This window comes from Saccopteryx bilineata, chromosome 4 (genome assembly GCF_036850765.1).
Source record: "Saccopteryx bilineata isolate mSacBil1 chromosome 4, mSacBil1_pri_phased_curated, whole genome shotgun sequence".
Taxonomy (NCBI): domain Eukaryota; kingdom Metazoa; phylum Chordata; class Mammalia; order Chiroptera; family Emballonuridae; genus Saccopteryx; species Saccopteryx bilineata.
In genome coordinates this window covers 201,875,644-201,896,364 of record NC_089493.1, presented here as the reverse complement: position 1 = coordinate 201,896,364, position 20,721 = coordinate 201,875,644, and the positions used below count along the sequence as shown (strand labels likewise).

The 20,721-nt window shown below is 37.0% G+C and overlaps 1 protein-coding gene across 1 annotated transcript in view; it reads right to left on the bottom strand.

Moving 5' to 3' along the window:
- Positions 1-20,721, bottom strand: part of PDE8B (phosphodiesterase 8B) — a 266,892-nt gene that overhangs the window by 199,565 nt on the left and 46,606 nt on the right. The window lies entirely within an intron of this gene.

Below are 20,721 nucleotides of genomic sequence, written 5' to 3'. Positions count from 1 at the left end.
TCTCTGCCTTTTAGTTGAGGTGGTTGACCACTCATATTTAATGTAATTAAAGCAATATGATTAGGTTTAAACTATTATCTTGCTCTTTGTTTTTACTTGTCTCCTCTATTCTTGGTTGCTCCTTTCCCTCTTTTTCTGCTTTCTTTTGTATTTAGAAAGTATTTTTTAAACCTCTAATGCAGTTTATGTAATTTTTATCAGGCATATTTTTTTTATTTTTGGTGGTTGATTTACCTTATTACACTTTATGTTTTTAGTATGCAATTAATTTCTGGCACCTGGAAAAATGCTTCAAACCTAGTTGGTATGCAATAAATTTTTGTAACAGAGCTAAACAAAATATCAAACAAAATGCTCAAAACAGCATACAGCCTGGTTAACTAACTTTATGATCAAATGAGAGTTGTCCAGATAATTATGTCTCAACAATTTTTGTTCTGGTATTTTTTCATAAAATGTAATAGTTGGTTCTTTGTGCCTTATAAATTTAGTATACTGGAAATAAATTTGCAGGACCTTATTATCACCATTCTGAACACCAGTGATGTTGCTGTTTGAACACAGAAATGGAAGAGAAGGTACAGAATGAAATAAATTTATACTGAGCTCAGGACGCACCCTAGAAGTTATTTATTCTTTGTCTCTTTTTTTGAAAAAAATACTTAATGTGGCATGGTTTTACAGTAATCTACCTTTGTCCTTAACACAAAGGGGGAAAAAATTTTCCTATTATTGAAAACCAAAGGAGCATATTCCCTGTATGGTTAAATAGACAAAGTGGGGGAAATCATTTCTGTGTCACACAGACACCACTACAGAATTTAAAAAATGAAATAGAATCAAATGAGATTACAATAAGAATAATAATATATTAGTGAATATTGAATGCATAATCAAATTGCCACACACTTAAATGTACTTAGGGCATGATAGGTAGACCAAACACTGCATTAGAACAGCTTCCACAAGGGTTACACTTCTTTTGTGGTACATAAAAATAGGCTCCATCAGTGCTTTCATCTATTATTTCCAATTTATGACTCTCCAATGTAAAAACTATTCTGAAGATGTGAAAATAAACTTATTACTGTATCTAATAATTAAATGATAATAAATGACAAATAATTGTAAATAACCAACCAGTCCTTCAGCAATAAAGGATTCTCATAAATTTAAGTCAAATATTTTTGAACCAAAGCTTTTAAGCAGTGATGAATGGCAAATTTAAGTTCTAAATCAGTAAATCTCTGGTCTAAAGAGAACCCTCTGTAAACTGAAAAAGTTCAAGTAATCAGCTGAACTAGCTTTTTTTCTGTAAATCATAACAATGATTAACCTCCAATAGCCAGTAGGAATTTTCATGAAACATCTATAAGATGGGAGAGTCATCAAACAAGGTCATTGAACATTGGTCTCTTAGAGACTTATTACTGCTGTTTGATTAGTCTGTGCTGGTGTGCACAGGAAAATAAACATGAGTGTAATGTCTCATTTATTGATGGAAGTATAGAACTCTTATGGTACCACTATACTTTTTTTTTTAATCCAAGTACCACTATACTTTTAATCAAACACATGCCAGGTCCCATTCTGATCTACAGTATACCACCCATACCACCTATTCCTTCCTGGCATAGACAGAGGGCAAAAGGAAAAAGTGAATACCCAAAGTAGAAATCAACAAGTTATCCCAATGTCCTACCTATGAAATAAATAACTCTGAAATTTGGAAAACAAGAATAATTCTCTTACTGAGGCCTGGAAAGCATGGGGCAGCTGAGGCCTGGAGTTCATAAGAGGTGAGAATATGTCCTATTTTTGTAATCTGTGATATGTGGCATCTGGGGCCAGAAAGGCAGATGTGTACCTACACAAGTATGAATGTGCACTTGTTGTGTTATGGTAAGGGTGCTGCACCTCCCAGTTCATGATGTAATGTTCTATAGACACAGGTCCCACAATCCTACTGGACCTGGAGAACTAAAATGTTCTTAGACCTTGGGTGTGTTATATGCTGCTGAGTTGGCTCTGACTCCTGGCAACACTATGAATGAATAATGCCCACAGTGTCCTGTCCTCAGTTTCTGCAGAGTCATGCTTGTGGCTTTCTTTATGAAGCCAACCCAGCTCATATTTGGTCATCTTCTTATTCTGCTGCCTTCTATTTCCCTAGTATTATTGTCTTTTTCAAAGATATCTGTTTCAGCTTCAGTTTTGTTCTCATTTTTCATTTTGTCATTTTCAATTTTGTCATTTCTTAGTACTTACATACTGAAAAATACTGCTTTTCCCCCACCCACTGCACTGTCAAGGCTGGAAAATAAAAGGCCCTCCTCAATAATCACTGGAAAAGGTAAAGTTCCTTTTCCTTATTTGACAAGGGCTGCACCTAGAAAGGATTGCCAGGTCTTCCATCCCCTCCAAGTCAAACACTACACAAGAGCCTCCACAATCCCAGTACACAGGTGCTGAGGTCATCTAACACAGGAACAGGCAAAGAAACCTGGAAGGGGATTCAGTCTCTAAGGGAAAAAGACCAAGCTGAAATCAAATGAGTCTCACTAATAGAAGAGAAAAAAGAAAACATTAAAGATTAAAGGGATGCAAATTCTCAAATTGATTTAATTGGAAACACAAAAATATTTTTTGAAACAAAGAAGATTTAAGGAAATTTACAAAATTCAATAAACTAAAAAAGAATATTCAGTCCTAAGAACAAAATAAGTAGTCTGGAACAGGAGTTAGCAAATTTTCTGTAAAGGTCAAACTAGTAAACAATTTTTACTTGTGGACCATATGGTCTCTTGAAATTGGCCAACTTTGCCATTACAGCATGAAAATAGCCATAGACAACAATACATAAATGGGCTTGGCAGTGTTTCAATAAAATTTTATTTATAGAAATAAGCAGCAGGATAGATTTTTGCATGCAATCTGAAGTTTATAGGTCCTTGGTCTAGAAAGTCAAATAAAAAATCTGTCACAACACAGGATAAAAACAGAAAAGAAGTAGATCCAGCAAATTTTAAATGCAGAATCAAAAACTCTAAAGAAATAAAAGGATCAGATGGAAAACACATAACTGAAGAAATAATACAATTGGCAGGAAGATGGCAGCAGAGTAGGCAGATGCACAAACTGCCACCTCCCACAACCAAACTGGATTACAAATTAATTTAAGAACAATCAACATGAAAAACCAACTTTGGACTAAAAGAACAGGACTCAAAAACTAAGGAGCACAGAAGAATCTACACTGATCCTGGTAGGGAGTGTGGTAGGGGCTCCCTCAATAACAGGAGTGAGGGGAGGCTGAGGCTGAGAGTCCAGAAGGGCTCTGATTACAAGGAGAGAGAACCTGAGAGGCAGGGGTCCTAAGTCTCAAAACTGGAGACCCAACCTAGAGACCTAGTCTAGAAACCCAGGGTCTGGAGGAGATAGCCGGACAGCATTGAGTGGTAAGAAGAGCGAGAGTTCTGTATGTGGGAAGCATCTGGCAAAAGAAAGAGCAGCCTTAAAGGAACAGAGCAGAAAATATTGCTCATAGCCCCTTGCCTGGGTTCCAGGGGCGAGGAAGGCTGAGAGAACTGACTGGTCTTGCATGAGGAAAGTGGGGAGAGACAAGGAGACATAACCTGAGCTGAGCTGACTCATTCTCCAGTGCAGAGGTGGCCATAGCTGCGGGAGGGGTCACTCCCTCTGCTCAGCACAAGCCTAGAGTAGAACCAGGTGACCTACCTGAAAAAGCTTTCCAGATCCAATCAGCATGAAAGGGCTTCCAGAAAAGAGGAAGTAAGGGGAAGGGGCAGTGACTCAGATTTCAAGGGAGCTACACCTCCCCCTTCATACTGAGAACACACCTCACCCCTGGGGAGTAAATGAGAAGAACACACCTTCAGATTCTCAGGGGTCACCACCACTGCATTCCTGGATAGAGTTTCAACTAGGGCCAAAACAAACAAACAACCCCCTCCAAAACTAGATATACCCACTCCCCCCCTCCTAAACATAGAAGCCCCCTGCTGAGATCAGCAAACAGAAGCTCCCTGATGGGTTCAGCAAACAAAAAGTAGGGAAATGAAGATTAAAAGTGGCTCTACTAGTTAAGGAGAATTAAATCCAAGTAACCAGCAGAGGCAGAGGAATAAAGCCTGGAGGAGAAGCCAAATTAAAAAAACCAACCTCAGATCCACAACTCTAACAAACCTGCAAACCACACACAGAAACAATGAGAAGACAGAGGAACATAAGCCATAAGAATCAACAAGAAATATCTCCAGAAAAAGAACTGAATGAAATGGAAGTAATCAAATTACCGGTTGCAGAATTTAAAATAATGATATTTAGGATGCTTCAAGATCTCAAAGCTACAATGGATGGATTTAATGAGCACCTAAATAATGAAATTGCAAGCATCAAAAAGGACACTGAAATCATAAAAAAGAACCAGACAGAAATAATAAACACAATATCACAGAAATGAAGAATATACTAGAAGGTATTAAGAGCAGGCTGGATGAAGCCAAGGATGGAATCAGAGATTTAGAAGACAAGATAAGTGAAAGCACAGAAGCAGAACAGGAAAAAGAAAAGAGGATCAAAAAGTCTGAGGAAACTCTAAGAGAGCTCTGTGACAACATGAAGAGAAACAACTTCTGTATAATAGGGGTTCATGAAAGAGAAGAGAAAAAACAAGGGATAGAGAAGCTGATTGAAGAAAACATAGCTGAAAAATTCCCTAAATTGATGCAGGAAAAAGACACACAGGTTCAGGAAGCACAGAGAACCCCATTAAAAAGAAACCCAAAGAGACCTACATCAAGAAACATCATAATCAAAATACCAAACCTAAGAGATAAAGAAAGAATACTAAAAGCTGTAAGAGAAAAGCAGTCAATCACCTACAAAGGAGCCCTCATAAGGATAACATCTGACTTTTACAAGGAAACTCTTGAGGCCAGAAGTGAATGGCAAGAAATATTCAAAGTAATGCAGAACAAGAAGAACCTAAAACCAAGTCTTCTTTATCAGCAGGCTATCATTTAAGAATGAAGGAAAAATAAAAAGCTTCTCAGACAATAACAAAAAACACAAAACTCAAGGAATTCATCACAACCAAACTAATGCTACAAGAAATGTAAAAGGTCCTGCTGTAAACAGAATGGGGGAAAAGATCTAGTAAAACAGGAATGTAGATTTAAAGAATAAAATGGTAATAAACAACTACATATCAATAATAACCTTAAATGTAAATGAATTAAATGTTCAAATCAAAAGATATAGGGTAGCTGAATGGAGAAGAAAACAGGACCCATACATATGCTGTCCACAAGAGACCCACCTCAAAACAAAAGATACACATAGACTTAAAGTAAAAGGATGGAAAAATATATTTCATGCAAGTGGAAATGAAAAAAAAGCTGAGGTAGCAATATTTATATCTGACAAAATAGACTTTAAAACAAAGGCTATATAGTAAGGGATAAAGAAGGTCACTCCATAACGATAAAGGGAACAATCCAACAAGAAAAGATAACCATTATAAATACCTATGTACCTAATATAGGAGCACCTAAATATATAAAGCAGATTTTGATTGTCATAAAGGGCAAAATCAACAGAAATAGTAGGGGATTTCTATACCCCATTAACATCATTGGATAAATCCTCAAGAAAGAAAATTAACAAAGAAACAGCAGACTTAAAGGACACACTAGATAAACTAGATTTAATATATATCTTCAGAACCTTTCACCTTAAAGCAGCAGAATATACATTCTTTTCAAGTGCCCATGGTACAATCTTTAGAATAGACCACATATTAGGACACAAAACAAGTCTCAATACATTTAAGAAGACTGAAATCATATCAAGCATCTTCTTGGATCACAATAGCATGAAACTAGAAATCAACAACAATAGAAAAACTAAAAAATACTCAAACACTTGGAAACTAAATAGTATGTTGTTAAATAATAAATGGATTAACAATAAGATCAAGGAAGAAATCAACAATTTCCTTGAAACAAATGAAAATAAGCATATAACAACTCAAAATCAGTGGCACACAACAAAAGCAGTCCTGAGAGGGAAGTTCATAGCATTACAGGCATACCTTAAGAAGCTAGAAAAAGCTCAAATAAACAACTTAATCCTGCAACTAAAAGAACTAGAAAAAGAACAGCAAGTAAAGCCCAGAGGAAGTAGAAGGAAATAAATAATAAAGATCTCAGCAGAAATAAATGACATAGAGACTAAAAAAACAACACAGAGGATCAATGAAACCAAAAGCTGGTTCTTTGAAAAAGTAAACAAGATCAATGAACCCTTAACCAGGTTGACCAAAAAAAGGAGAAAAAACTCAAATAAATAAAATTAGAAATGAGGGTGGAAAAGTAACAACAGACACAGCAGAAATATAATGGATTGTAAGAAAATACTATGAAAAATGTATGCCAAAAAATTAGACAACCTAGGTGAAATGGACAAATTCCTTGAAACATATAATCTTTCAAAATTCAATCTGCAAGAATCAGAAAACCTAAACAGTCTGATTACAACATATGAGATTGAAACAGTTATCAAAAACTCCCAAAAAACAAAAAAGCCCTGGGCAAGATGGTTTCACAGGCGAATTGTACCAAATATTCAAACAAGAACTAACTCCTATACTCAAGATATTTCAAAAAATTCAAGAGGAGGGAAGACTTCTAAGCTCCTTTTATGATGTGAGCATAATTCTCATTCTAAAACCAGGCAAAGACAATACAAAGAAAGAAAACTATAGGCCAATATCTCTGATGAATTTAGATGGTAAAATTCTCAACAAACTATTAGCAAATGGGATGCAGCAAAACATGAAAAAAATCATACATCATGATCAAGTGGGATTTATTCTGGGGAAGCAAGGATGGTCCAATATTAGTAAGCCAATCAATGTGATTCATCATATAGACAATAGGAAGGAGAAAAACCGCAGGATAATATCAATAGATGCAGAAAAGCATTTGATAAAATCCAGCACCCTTATGATAAAAAAAACTCTCAGCAAAGTGGGAATACAGGGAACATACTTCAACATGATAAAGGCCATCTATGACAAAACCACAGCCAACATCATACTCAATGGGCAAAAATTAAAAGCAATTCCCTTAAGATCAGAAACAAGGCAGGGGTGACTCCTTTCATCACTCTTATTCAACATAGTTCTGGAAGTCCTAGACACAGTAATCATACAAGAAGAAGAAATAAAAGGCATCCAAATTGGAAAAGAAGGAGTAAAATTATCATTATTTGCTGATAATATGATACTGTACATAGAAAACCCTAAAGTCAGAGTAAAAAAACTACTGGACCTGATAAATGAATTCAGCAAGGTGGCAGGATATAAAATTAATACTCAGAAATCAGAGGCATTTTTATATACAAACAATAATCTGTCTAAAAGAGAAATTAAGAAAACAATCCCGTTCACTATTGAATCAGCAACCATAAAAAGTACCTAGGAGTAAATTTAACAAAGGAAGTTAAAGACTTGTACTCGGAAAATTATAAAACATTGATAAAAGAAATCAAAGAAGATACAAACAAGTGGAAGCATATACTGTGTTCATGGTTAGGAAGAATAAACATCATTAAAATGTCCATATTACCCAAAGCAATTTATAAATTCAATGCAATTCCTATTAAAATACCAATGTTATACTTCAAAGATATAGAACACATATTCCAAAAATTCATATGGAACCAAAAAAGAACACGAATAGCCTCAGCAATCTTGAAAAAGAAGAATAAAGTGGGTGGTATCACGCTTCCTGATATCAAGGTATACTACAAGGCCATTGTACTCAAAACAGCTTGGTACTGGCATAAGAACAGGCATATAGATTAATGGGACAGAACAGAGACACAGAAATAAACCCTCATCTTTATGGACAATTGATATTTGACAAAGGAGGTAAGAGCATACAATAGAGTAAAGACAGTCTCTTTAATAAATGCTGTTGGGAAAATTGGACAGCTACTTGCAAAAAAATGAAACTAGGCCACCAACTTACACCATTCACAAAAATAAACTCAAAATGGACAAAAGACTTAAATGTAAGCCGTGAAACCATACGCATCCTAGAAGAAAACATAGGCAGTAAGCTTTCTGACATTTCTCGCAGCAATATATTAATATTTTCTGATTTATCTCCACAGGCAAGTGAAATAAAACACAGGATGAACAAATGGGATTATATCAAACTAAAAAGCTTTTGCACAGTTAAAGACAATAAGAACAGAATAAACAGACAAACCACACAATGGGAGAACATATTTGACAATATGTCTGATAAGCGGTTAATAACCAAAATTTATAAAGAACTTCTAAAACTCAATACCAGGAAGATAAATAATCCAATAAAAAATGGGCAAAGAAATGAATAGAAACTTCTCCAAAGAGGACATACAGATGGCCAATAGGCAGACGAATAAATGTTCAACGTAACTAATCATTAGAGAAATGGAAATTAAAATCACAATGAGATAGTCCCTCACACCTGTCAGAATTGTGCTCATTAACAAAACAACACAGAATAAGTGCTGGCGAGGATGTAGAGAAAAGGGAACCCTCCTCACTGCTGGTAGGAATGCAGACTGGGGCAGCCATTGTGGAAAACAGTATGGAGATGCCTCAAAAAATTAAAAATGAAACTGCCTTTTGACCCAGCTGTCCCACTTTTAGGAATACTTCCCAAGAACACATCAATGATTCAAAAGAAGAAATGCACCCCCATGTTTATGGCAGCATTGTTTACAATAGCCAAGATCTGGAAACAGCTGAAGTTAGTAGACGAGTGGATTAAAAAGCAGTGGTACTTATTATATACAATGGAATACTATGGGGCCATGAAAAAGAAGAAAATATTACCTTTTGTGACAACAGGGATGGACCTGGAAACTATTATGTTGAGTGAAATAAGCCAGGCAGAGAAAGAAATATATCATATGACCTCACTCATTTGAGAAATCCAAGGAACAATGTGAACTGAGGAATGGAATTGAGACAGAGGAGAGAACAAAGAGACCAGAGGGAAAGCGGACAGAGGGAAAGGGGATGACAGGATTGGATAACCCCAGAGGGAAGCAGGGAGGGTGCTGCGGGGATGGGGGCAGGGGGGACATTGAGGGGAACACGTGGAAGGTGGGGGATGAACTCTGAGGGACACTAGAATCTATGTAAACACAATAAATTAAAATTAATAAAAAATAATAATGATAATACAAGAAAACTTCCCTTAGAAATACTTAAACCTTCAAGATTAATCAGGCATACCTTTCTAAAATATGTGAATAACCAGAATAAAGACAAAATGTATAAATTTTAATTAGTTAAGAAAATGTTACCCAGAAAAAAAGAGAAAATTTTCTTTGGGCTTTTTACCATTGTCAATACTAAAAGGTACAAAATGGGAAAAAAGATTTTTAATAAGGTGCTGGTACAAGATAAATATATAAAAACTAATAGTCAACAGACTGATGGTTGTCAGAGGGGATGGAGGTTGGGGCCTGGGGGAAAAAGGTGAAGGGATTGAGAAGTATAGATTGGTAGCTACAGAACAGTCATGAAGATGTAAAGTACAACACAGGAAACACAGTCAATTATATTGTAAAACTTTTTGGTGCCAGGCAGGCATTGGAAATATCAGGGGAGTATTTTATAAGTATACGAATGTATGACTACTATGCTTGTACACCTTACACAAACACAAAATAATACTGAATGTAAACTTTAATTGAAATAAAAATTTTAATTTTTAAATAAATAAAAATTACCCAAGTTCATAAATAAATATTAGGAAGTGGAAATCACTGGGAGCCATATCAGAAGCTGCCTGCCACTCTAGTGGTATGAAATGAAAATGCAACTATAATGGACAAAGTCTTAGATTCATTGAAATCTAAATTGGAGGAACTCAGCAAATATTTGTGGAATGATTACAGTGAATGACAACAAAACAAAACAAAAAAACCTAATAGTCTCCTGCTAACACTAGAAAGCCAGTGTCATACATGATAACAATAGCCATAAAACCCAGAAATAAACTGATAATTATTAAGAAAATTATATATTTTTAAAAATTAATATTTAAACTTTAATTAATATATAGAATTCTAATCTAAATGCCAACAGTTTTTGGAGTAAATGAAAGCAATTATTTTAAGGTTCATATGGAAGACTACACTAGAATTGCTAAGGAAATCTTGCAAAATTAAAAACAGTGAGGGGAGATTTTTACCACCAGACAGAATTATAAAGCTATTGTACTTAAAACAATATGTCACTAGAATAGGAATACACAAATGCATCAGCAGAGTATGATAGAAAATCCAGAAATAAATCCAAAAACATACTATATGTTTCATCATAGTATATGTGAAATATGGAAATGAAAAGTCCTGTTTCATAAATGACACTGGCTACAATAATTATCTATTTGAAAGGAAAAAATTATGAGATACAAGAAATTGTTCAAGTGTATTAGAAATATTTTTTAATTATAAGAAATTTAAGGACTAGTTTATAACCTTAGCATCAGAGATAATTTCTTAAGCAAGTCAAGAAACACAAAACCAGAAAGGAAACAACAGTCATTTAATTTTAATAATTTTCTAACAAAGACATAATAATGTCTAATGACAGATGGTAACTGAGGACAAATCTTGCCACATAGATGAAAGATGATGTTAATAGCCCTACTAAAACTCTTTCAAAACTGGTAAGAAAAAGGTAAGTATTTCAATAATATGTGTACATACATGTGCATGCACACGTGTGTGTGTGCGTGTGTGTGTGTATGGGATGAATAGGAAATTCACAGAAGACGAAATGCCAAGTGGCTAATAAATACATGGTAAGATACTTGACCTTACATTAATTTTAGGAAAGTACAAATCAAGACCAGACATCACTTTTCTCTGCCCATATTAGCAAGAATTTACAAAGTTGATAACTTTGAGAGCTGGCAACAACAGTGAGGGAAATAGGCATTCACACAGTGTTGGTGGGAGTAGGAATTTCCCCAATCTTTTTAGAAAGTAATATGCCCATAATATAGAACTGCCACTTTGGGGAATTCATACTCACATACTAAGAGCATTATATGTAAATATATGAGTAAAAGGGGCTTATTTGATATCTTGTTTATAACACTAAAAACTGAAAACAACTTCAGTGCTCATCATGATGACACTGGCAAATAAATTATGGCAAATCTATACTATGGATTTAGAATACTGTGTCATTAATAATGAGTTGGATCCATACGTATTAAAATAGAGAGACTTGCAGGGCATAAAGATGTAACCATTTTTGCCATTCTTCAAAAACCTCCATGCGGCATATGTATGTGCATGCTTGCATGTGCGTGCGTGTGTATGATATGATCATGAATAAAAGTTTGAAAACATTACACATATATGCCCAATGTGAACACTGGTTACTTTAGGTGGGAGGGAGGGGAAACAGAATGTTGACTTTACTTTGTACACATTTATAATGTTTGTTTGGTTACAAGAAGTATGAATGACTTTTATAGCTTGAAAAGAATTAATAAAAAGAAGTTAATAGAAATCAGGAGCTTCTAGTTTTCCATGGCATAACAAAAGTTTACTAAAATCATGGAGTTCAACCAGGATAGCAAATAACCTCCCCCCATATATATATAACTCCACTTTTATAGCCAAGGCTCAAGACATAATTTGGCAGGGGCCAGAGCAGAATGAAAATGAGGGTTCCAAGCCAGGGGCAGAAACATTAATCTTCCCTTCCCAGGGACCTACCACCACAAACCACAATGGAATGGCAAGCTCAAGGAATTGCAATTTCTATGCTAGGCCACACTCTGCACCTGGGTCAGCAGTGGAAGAAAAGCCACCACTGAGTCACCCGGTGAATACACTGTGACATTGACAGCCTAGGACAGAACAGTTTCTCCTCTGCCTTAACCTCAATCCTTCCTGCACCTGTTTCCAGACCCTTAGTGGGTCCAGAGGGAGGACAGTCCTTACCATGTAGCTAGAAAGAGGTAGGGGTCACAGGCCAGGCTCTAGGTCATGTAGCTGAAACTCATCCAGTCAAGGTGAGAAGGGGGCTGGAATAAAAGAGGGGGAAGGCAGGACCGAGCATGAGTCAAGGATTCAAGACCCTGATACACATCCACTGTGCCATCTAACTCAACTTACAAAACATAAATCCAAAGATTAAATTATTAAGACTGTCAGGACTGTGACTAAAGAGCATTCAGAGAACTGAGAACTGGGCCCCATGCAACTACACTGGTGGCATGCCCATGACACTTAGCCAGCCCTGCCTGTAACACAACTAGGACACAGAGCATTCTAGAAACTTCATTGAAAGGACAGGGAGGGAAACGAACATCTGAAAGCAGCAGAAACCCTGCCAGAGAAGAGAGTCAGGTGGCAGAGCCCAGTAGCAGAGCAGGTGAAAATCACCTCCAGAAAGAGGCTGATCCTGGTGGCAGGGGAATGAATGGGAAAGCTGGAAAGTTCATGGGACCAAAGGTGGCAGTCTTGGGAGGACCCACTTCTGTAGGGACAGAGGTGATGAGGGTTACTTCCTCTGGATGCTTGATGGTAAAGGGGGAAAAAAAGAAGCAAACAAAAGAAAGCATTCAAGGTTGAAGAACTGATAATGATAAGAAAGTGAATTCTAATCATCATTCTTTTCATACAAGTTACAATTAAAGTTCCAATCATTATTCAATTGTATTTCAAAAGTAGAAAATTGAAAGAAAAGAAAAACAAAACAAAGACCGGAAGACGAGCCCCCTTTCTGAGAAAAGTAGAAGAAAATGTGTGTCACTACACACCTGGCTGGGGGTTTAGTGTAACAATAAAATGACTAGAGAAAAGAGGCAGTTAAAAATCTATTAGAAAAAAAAATCTATTAGAGAAGGGAATCTTAAAAGACAGTATCAATCTATCATTCTTCAGAGCAATTATTTCCATTTTTTAATGACCAAATTCTAAATTGTAAAGCATTAATTCAAATAGTTCTAAGATCTTTTCTTCTTTGTACTTTTAAGACCATTTTTTACTGAAATTGTTTTCTGAGCAAGATTCATATCTAGTTTTAAAATGAAGTGATCTGCAATGTCCAAGGTATCTCTCAATTCCCAAAAATGTTAACACTTCTTTTGGCAAGCAGGACATCAGCATCATTTTCCAGGAGCGTTACTGCAGCACAGCCTCCCTGGAAAGACGCCATGCCCCTGCCCAGCTCAGAGCTGCCCTTCCCACATTGCTGTGTGAATGCTCTGCAGTGCCCTCCTGTGCACACATAGATGGTGGTCCATCTAGAGGAAGCCCTATAACCGGGGCAGTAAGTCAGAGCAGACCTGAAATTGCTACATGGCATGTCTAGGCTTATAAGCAAGGATGAAAACCTTAACCTCTCAATTAAATACCTGTTGTGAAATGAATGTTTGTGACCTCCCAAAATTCATACTTTGAAATCTAATCATCATGTGGGTATTTGGAAGAAGGGTCTTTGGGAGGTAATTAAACTATGAAGGTAGAGCCCCCATGATGCTACTGGTGCCTCTGTAAGGGGATACAAGCCCAGTGCTCTCTTCTCTAGGTCATGCAAGGACACAGTGAGAAAACGGCCAGCTATAACTAGGAACTGAGGTCTCACCAGACACTGAATCTGCCAGTCCCTTGACTTGGACTTCCCAGAACTCTAAGAAATAAATTTCTGCTGTTTAAGCTATCCCCACAAAAAAAAAAAAAGTTTTTTGAGGAGTTCCAGGTTATCCGGGTTGATAAAAAACAAGATTCTTTTGGCACTGTGATCCACATGGATAATGAATGAATCTAAAAGGTACATTATAAAATTTTTCAAAATAAAATAAAATAAAAATTTTCAAATAAAAATACATTGTAAAAATTTTCAACTAAATATACACTTGCAAAGATCATTCTATTTATTGATTCTACTCAAATGTCTAATGTCTTATTTCCTCTTAATAACCTTTCAGGCCACATTAATGAAGCAAATATGAGAGCATACTTCATATGATGGTAACTAAAATATAAAATATATAATACTCAAACGTACTTATAGTCCATTCTGTAATCATATTAAATCTATCCACTTAGGAGTTAGGTATTTATCAATTTATTTAAGAGAAAAATATTTTGTTTTGTGACAAATTATATCACCTAAGATTGTGCTTTCTGTAAGGTCCAATTTCAAGTTTCACCTCAGGGCTGTACAATGAAAACTTCAGGTATTCCAAAGCTTTTACTTCAAAACTTGTGCTCCAGTCGTCTAAGTCATCTTTGGAGGATAATGTCAAATAGAGAATGCAGAAACATAATTATGTTCACTGGAAGTTGTCTTCATGACAATGAAATTTCAAGTGAATAAAATAAATATAGCCCTGGCCAGGTAGCTCAGTTGATTAGCACATTGTCCCAGTATGACAAGGTTGTGAGTTCAATCCCCAGTCAGGGAACATATAAGAAACACCCAATGAATACATAAATAAGTGGAACAACAAATCAATGTCTCTCCTCTCTCTCTCTCTCTCAAACCAATCAATTAATAAAAATTTTAAAAAATTTAAATGTATACATAAGGCAATCAATTTTTTCCCCCTCATAGCTAGAAGATTTCTCTAAGAGGCAGAATAAAAATGTCAATATTTTGAGTAGTTTTTGCAATCAGTTTGAAGACTAATGCTTCAGAGAAAAGAATTTGGAATCTGAACATATGAAGGGTAAAACTGCTAAGAAAAATGTCTCAGTAATGACAAACGGCACCTCTCACAGTCAACTATTTTTCTCTCCAACCTCACTTGTATTAACAATTAGGTATTTCCAGGCAAGTAACACACTTTTCAAGTGCTACCTGATTACTACAATGCTTCACTCTTCAAAATTTATATCCATTTTTTTAAACCAGTGGGATTGGCTCTTGTTCCTCATACACTGATTATTGCTCTTGATGCTTTTATTGAGTTGTGTTTATAGAAAAAAATCAGTTCTATCACAAAAATGATATTTGTCCTCTAAAAAAAATGCTTTATTCTGTACTAGGATATGACATCATAAATAGAGAGACTAGACTTGGTAAAAAGTGACCTCAATGAAAAATTCGAAATAAAGAATTATTTGCTCAAACTCTAATGCTCTGAATATAGTTTTATTTTGCAATCATTCAAAAAACTTTTTACTCTTCAAAGGCTACCTCTGCTATAACAAAGAATGACATTATTACGTCTACCTCCCTTCCAAATAAATGTAGAGCCAGCCCCTTTCTACTTGTTCCCAAAAAGGGAAAGGAGCAGAAAAAGAGATCACAAAAGTAGCTTCCTTGAATGAACAACAATTAATGGGCCACTAATCTTATCTTAGAGTGAGATTAAGGACTTTCACTTCTAATAATGGAACATGAGGAAATTAGGATAAACTTTTCCAATAAGGACAACTAAAAATACTGAATAAAATATTTAAAAATATCTTCTCAAAAGCCTCAAAGAAATATCAATATAGTGAGGAATTACCAGGCCAAACTCTAGAATATCAGAATCCAGGTGGAATGTAGTACCCAGGAGTATTTGCTGATTTAAAAGACAGAGTTGTACAGATTACCAGTTATATAATAAAAACAGTCATGGGGATGTAAAGTAGAGCACAGGGAATATAGTCAATACTATTGAAATAGCTATATATGGTGCCAAATGGGTACTAGATTTTGGCAGGCTTAAAAAAGAGCCATATAAAAATTCTATAACTAAAGAAAAATAATCAAAATTTATAAATTACGGAAAGATTTACCATTATAGGACACAACTAAAAAGAGAATTAGTAAACCATAAGATATATCCAGAATGTATCACTGAGAAACCAAAAGATGGAAGAGGGAGCCAGAGATGTAGTGGATACAGTGAGAAAGTCTGACATATATTTACCGGGAGTTCAAGGAAAGGAGTGAGAATATGAGGAGAAGCATCACATGAGAAAGTGATAGCAGAGAATACCTTAAAACCAATACAAGACATCAACCCATGGACTCACAAGTACTAACAATTCTTCAGCCATATAAATAAGAAAAAACCCACATCTACACAAATCACAGCGAAATTGAAGAAAACCAAAAACAAAGAAAATCTTAAGAGCAGCCAGAGGAAAAAATACACCATGATCTTCAAGTGAATCATCCTGAGAGTAGGCACATCTCAACAACACAGAAGACAGAGACAGTGTATTGATATCTTCAGTGTGTTGAAAGAAAATAACCACCAAACTAGAATTCTGTATGCCATGAAAACATGCTTCCAGAATGAAGGCACAGCCCTGGCCGGATAGTCTGGTTGGTTAGAGGATCGTCCCGAAGCACAGAGGCTGCCCGGTCAATCCCTGGTCAGGGCACATACAGGAAAGGATAGATATTCCTACCTCTCTCTTTCTTCCTTCCTCTTCCTCTAAAATCAATAAAACAAACATTTAAAAAAAGAGTAAAGGTACAATATAAACAAAAATAGAGTTGGCCAAAGAAGACCCACACCAAAGGAAATAAGGGGTGTTCTTCAGGTGGAAGACAAATGATCCCAGGTGAAATGAATACAAGAAGGAATAACAAACAAAAAGGGACACTGTGGGTCAACCTAAACAACACTGACTGCAGAGTGCAATAATAGTATTTTATGGGGTTAAACATGTGTGGAAAAATAACATACAAGACAACAATAAAATGTACGTCAAAGGGAGATAAATAGTCTATGTTCTTGGAGGCAGGAGTGATTCTGCATCACTTTAGACTTGGATAAGTTATAGGTGCATGTTCTATTTTCGCTGGTAACCAAGTACAGAAATGAAATACACTAGTGGAAGGGAGGATCAAGTGATTTAAAACACAGTCCATCTAAAAGAAGGGAAACTTAAAACCGATGAAACAAACAGAAAACAACAAAAAAAAGAGTGGTAGATTTAAACCCTAATATATCTGTGATTACAGTAAAATAGAAACAGAACAAAAGAAAAGTTAGTATGGAATCACAGAGCTTTAGAATTAATAGGGGCTTTAAAGTTAGTCTAAATTCCACATTTTACCTGCTCTCCTGTTTCACCCTGCTGCTCTTAGGGTAACACTTACATTCCTTCACCTGGCCCCTTGCGAAGGGCCATCCACTTCTCCTGTCTCAATTTTCAACCCACCGCCACATGCGGCCACCATGTAGGATAGGGCAGCTACAGATTCTATCTCAGGCTGTAAACTGTTCAGCAAAATCTAAAAGAGAAAACCCTGGCCAGATGGCTCCGTAGATAAAGCCAGCACACCTCTGGTTTCATCCTGGGTCAGGGCACATATTAGAAGCAATCAATGAGTGCACAACTAAAAAATGGAATACCTAAGTGAGACAACAAAATAATGCTTCTCTCTCTCTCTCTCTCTCTCCCTCCTTCCCTCCCTCCCTCCCCCTGCCCCCATTTCTATCTCCCTTCCTCTTTCTTTCACTCAAATCAATGGGAAAAATTTTAATTTAAAGAGGAGAAGACAAATTCTAAAAATATTGTATGTTTTGTGATTATCTTAGTAAATTAAATTACTTGAAATACCTTGATACAGGAAAATTAATTTTGACTGACTACTGTGCAATCCCACAAGCACAGTCACATTTCTGTGTTCTTTATACTAAACACAGTACCCGGCACATAATAGGCACTCAATATTTGATGAATGGATGAACCATGTTAAAGTAGGACACTGCCCAACCAATGATTCTCATTGGCCTACATTAACTTGCAAGCCTATAAATCAGAGCTAATGGCCGAAGGTGTTAATCCCAATATTCTCAATCTGCTGCAGACATGATCGTCGCCATGGCTATCACCATCCTAGTTAACTGTCTACAGCTCTCATTATGGAGAAGGCCTTGTTCCTGGGAACTTTTCACATATTATTTAATACTCCTAACAACCCTGTGAGTTGGGTACTATTAATATTCCCATTTTACAAATGAGAAAAGAGAGGCACAGAAAAATTAAGAAGATTTGCTCGAGGTCACAGGGCACACAAGTAGCAGAGCTGGGATGTGAACCTGGGCAATCTGACTCCAAAGCTCATGTTCTTAGTTACAATGCTAAACAGCTTCCCTAGTTATCAAAACTGTCTGTAAGTCCCTGGCCGGTTAGCTCAGTGGTAGAGCGTCGGTCTGGCGTGCAGAAGTCCTGGGTTCAATTCCCGGCCAGGGCACATAGGAGAAACGCCCATCTGCTTCTCCACCCCTCCCCCTCTCCTTCCTCTCTGTCTCTCTCTTCCCCTCCCGCAGCCAAGGCTCCATTGGAGCAAAGTTTGCCCAAGCGCTGAGGATGGCTCTGTGGCCTCTGTCTCAGGTGCTAGAATGGCTCTGATTGCGGCAGAGCGACGCCCCAGATGGGCAGAGCATCGCCCCCTGGTGGGTGTGCCGGGTGGATCCCGGTCGGGCGCATACGGAGTCTGTCTGACTTCCTCCCCATTTCCAACTTCAGAAAAAAAAAAAATAATAATAATAATAATAATAATAATAACTGTCTATAAAACCCATAATGTGGCTGAATGGTGCTATTACAGATAGCAATTTAATCATGAGTACCTGTATTATGTACTTTTATAACTTGACCTAGAAAGATGTTCAGCCAAAATGTACTTGCAGAATCATGACATGTCTCCTGTAGCCCTTCATTTCCTCTCTCTGCAACTGTGAAGAGGGAACTCAGTAGCCCCAGAAACATATCTTGTTCTTTAAAGCTGTCAGGGAAGCCCAGGTCCATCAATGAGCCAGGCTGAGAATTCAGTACAAGATGATTATGAGTTATCCAAAGCTACAAGGAGGCTGAGACATCCCCTGACCTTAATCCAGGGGTCGGGAATCTATGGCTCACGAGCCAGATGTGGCTCTTTTGATGGCTACATCTGGCTCAAAGACAAATCTTTAATAAAAAAAATAATAACGTTAAAAATATAAAACATTCTCATGTATTATAATCCATTCATTTCCTACCGCTCATGTTCATGGTTTTGGGTGGCTGGAGCCAATCACAGCTGTCCTCCAGGACAACACCAAATTTTTATTGGATAATGTATAATGTACACAGGTCACTGTATGGCTCTCATGGAATTACATTTTAAAATATGTGGCGTTCATGGCTCTCTCAGCCAAAAAGGTTCCTGACTCCTGCCTTAATCCAACTGCGGCCCCCGGAGAGCGAGCTGTCATTAGGTAGGCAAGGATGCAAGAGTAATTTCCGTGTGGGAAAGACACCTGCTCTGCTTTGATGCTGGGAGAGCAAAGCTGTTGTGGAAGAGGGGAAGGCAACCCAAAAGCTTAAGGGGACTTGCTCTTTAAGCAGCAAAAATGTATTATTTCACACAGGAGTATGTGTCTCAGGGAAAATGTTCCTGAATCAAGTCCATCATCTCACTCAGCTCAGGGGCAGAAGGGCCTCACCCTCCTGATCATCAAAGAGGGAGAAAGAGAAGGGGAGTAATTGGGCCCCATCAACAGTGAGCAAGGATTTCTGAATCATACAACCTTGTTTCAATTTCCAAGTCTAAAAGAGAAAAATCTTGAATAAGTTATTTAACCATTCTATTAATCTGTAAAATGCAGATGATACTATCTACTTCACAGGTTGCTGTGAAGACGAGGATACCACAAAGCCACCTGAAGAGCCCAGCGTGGAGCCTGATACAGAGTAGGCATGCAAAAAATAGGAACTTATCAGCCCCTTTCAGTTTGATGAGAAAAAGGCAGTCCATAGGTGCATATATTCCCCCTCAGATATTAGTCGTATTATATTGTTTGTGCTTATGTTTTTCTTTTTCATATGGAGGCAACTGAGAAAAGTTGTGATACAATACAATAGTTGTATGACAGGGACACGTGCACACAGCCTGACCAACAAAAGGGACCTCTGCACCCGTCTCCTCATGCGGCCTGCGCCAACTTGTAATTGCTGTTTTTGTTTTCACAAACCTTCGTGTTTTCCAAAGAATCAAATCCAAGCCTGCAGACACTTTAGCCAAATGATTTCCTTTGTGCTGGAATGCTTGCCAAAAACTTAATTTCTCTCATTTTCACCAGTAGATGAAGTGCTTCTAAAGTGGCATGCTTCAGGTGACCAAGAGCAAGAGGCCTTGACAGCTAAGTCTGAGTGCAGCTGATGCGCTCCCCACTTCTCCTCACTCCACCTCATAATTGCTCCAATTGCGGCATATCACATCCCACGCATTTCTGAGACCTCCATCACTTCAAAAATTCTGTCAGGTAAATTAAGGACAAAGACAAAACCTTAGTTCTAAATTTTCCTGATTTCTCCTTGGGTTTCAGCACTTCATTTTGAACTTCTCCCCCGACCTTTGGTAGATATAGCCATTAAAGGTCAGAGAATGTTAACTATGTTCCTGAGTCTACACAGCCTTGGCCCAGAATCAGCCTGGGCTTGGGTTCAACTTTGCCACTTATAAGCTGTGTGGCCTTAAAAAACTCATTGAACCTCTCTGAGCCTGAATTTCCTCATTTCTCAAAATAACTACAGCACGACTATGAGAATTAAAGTGAATAATGTTTATGATGTGCCTTTTAAAAACAGAAAAATTAAATGCAGTGTTTTCTGTTATAAAAATATAGATTATTATACCCACTACTTATTTGGATACAATTTTAC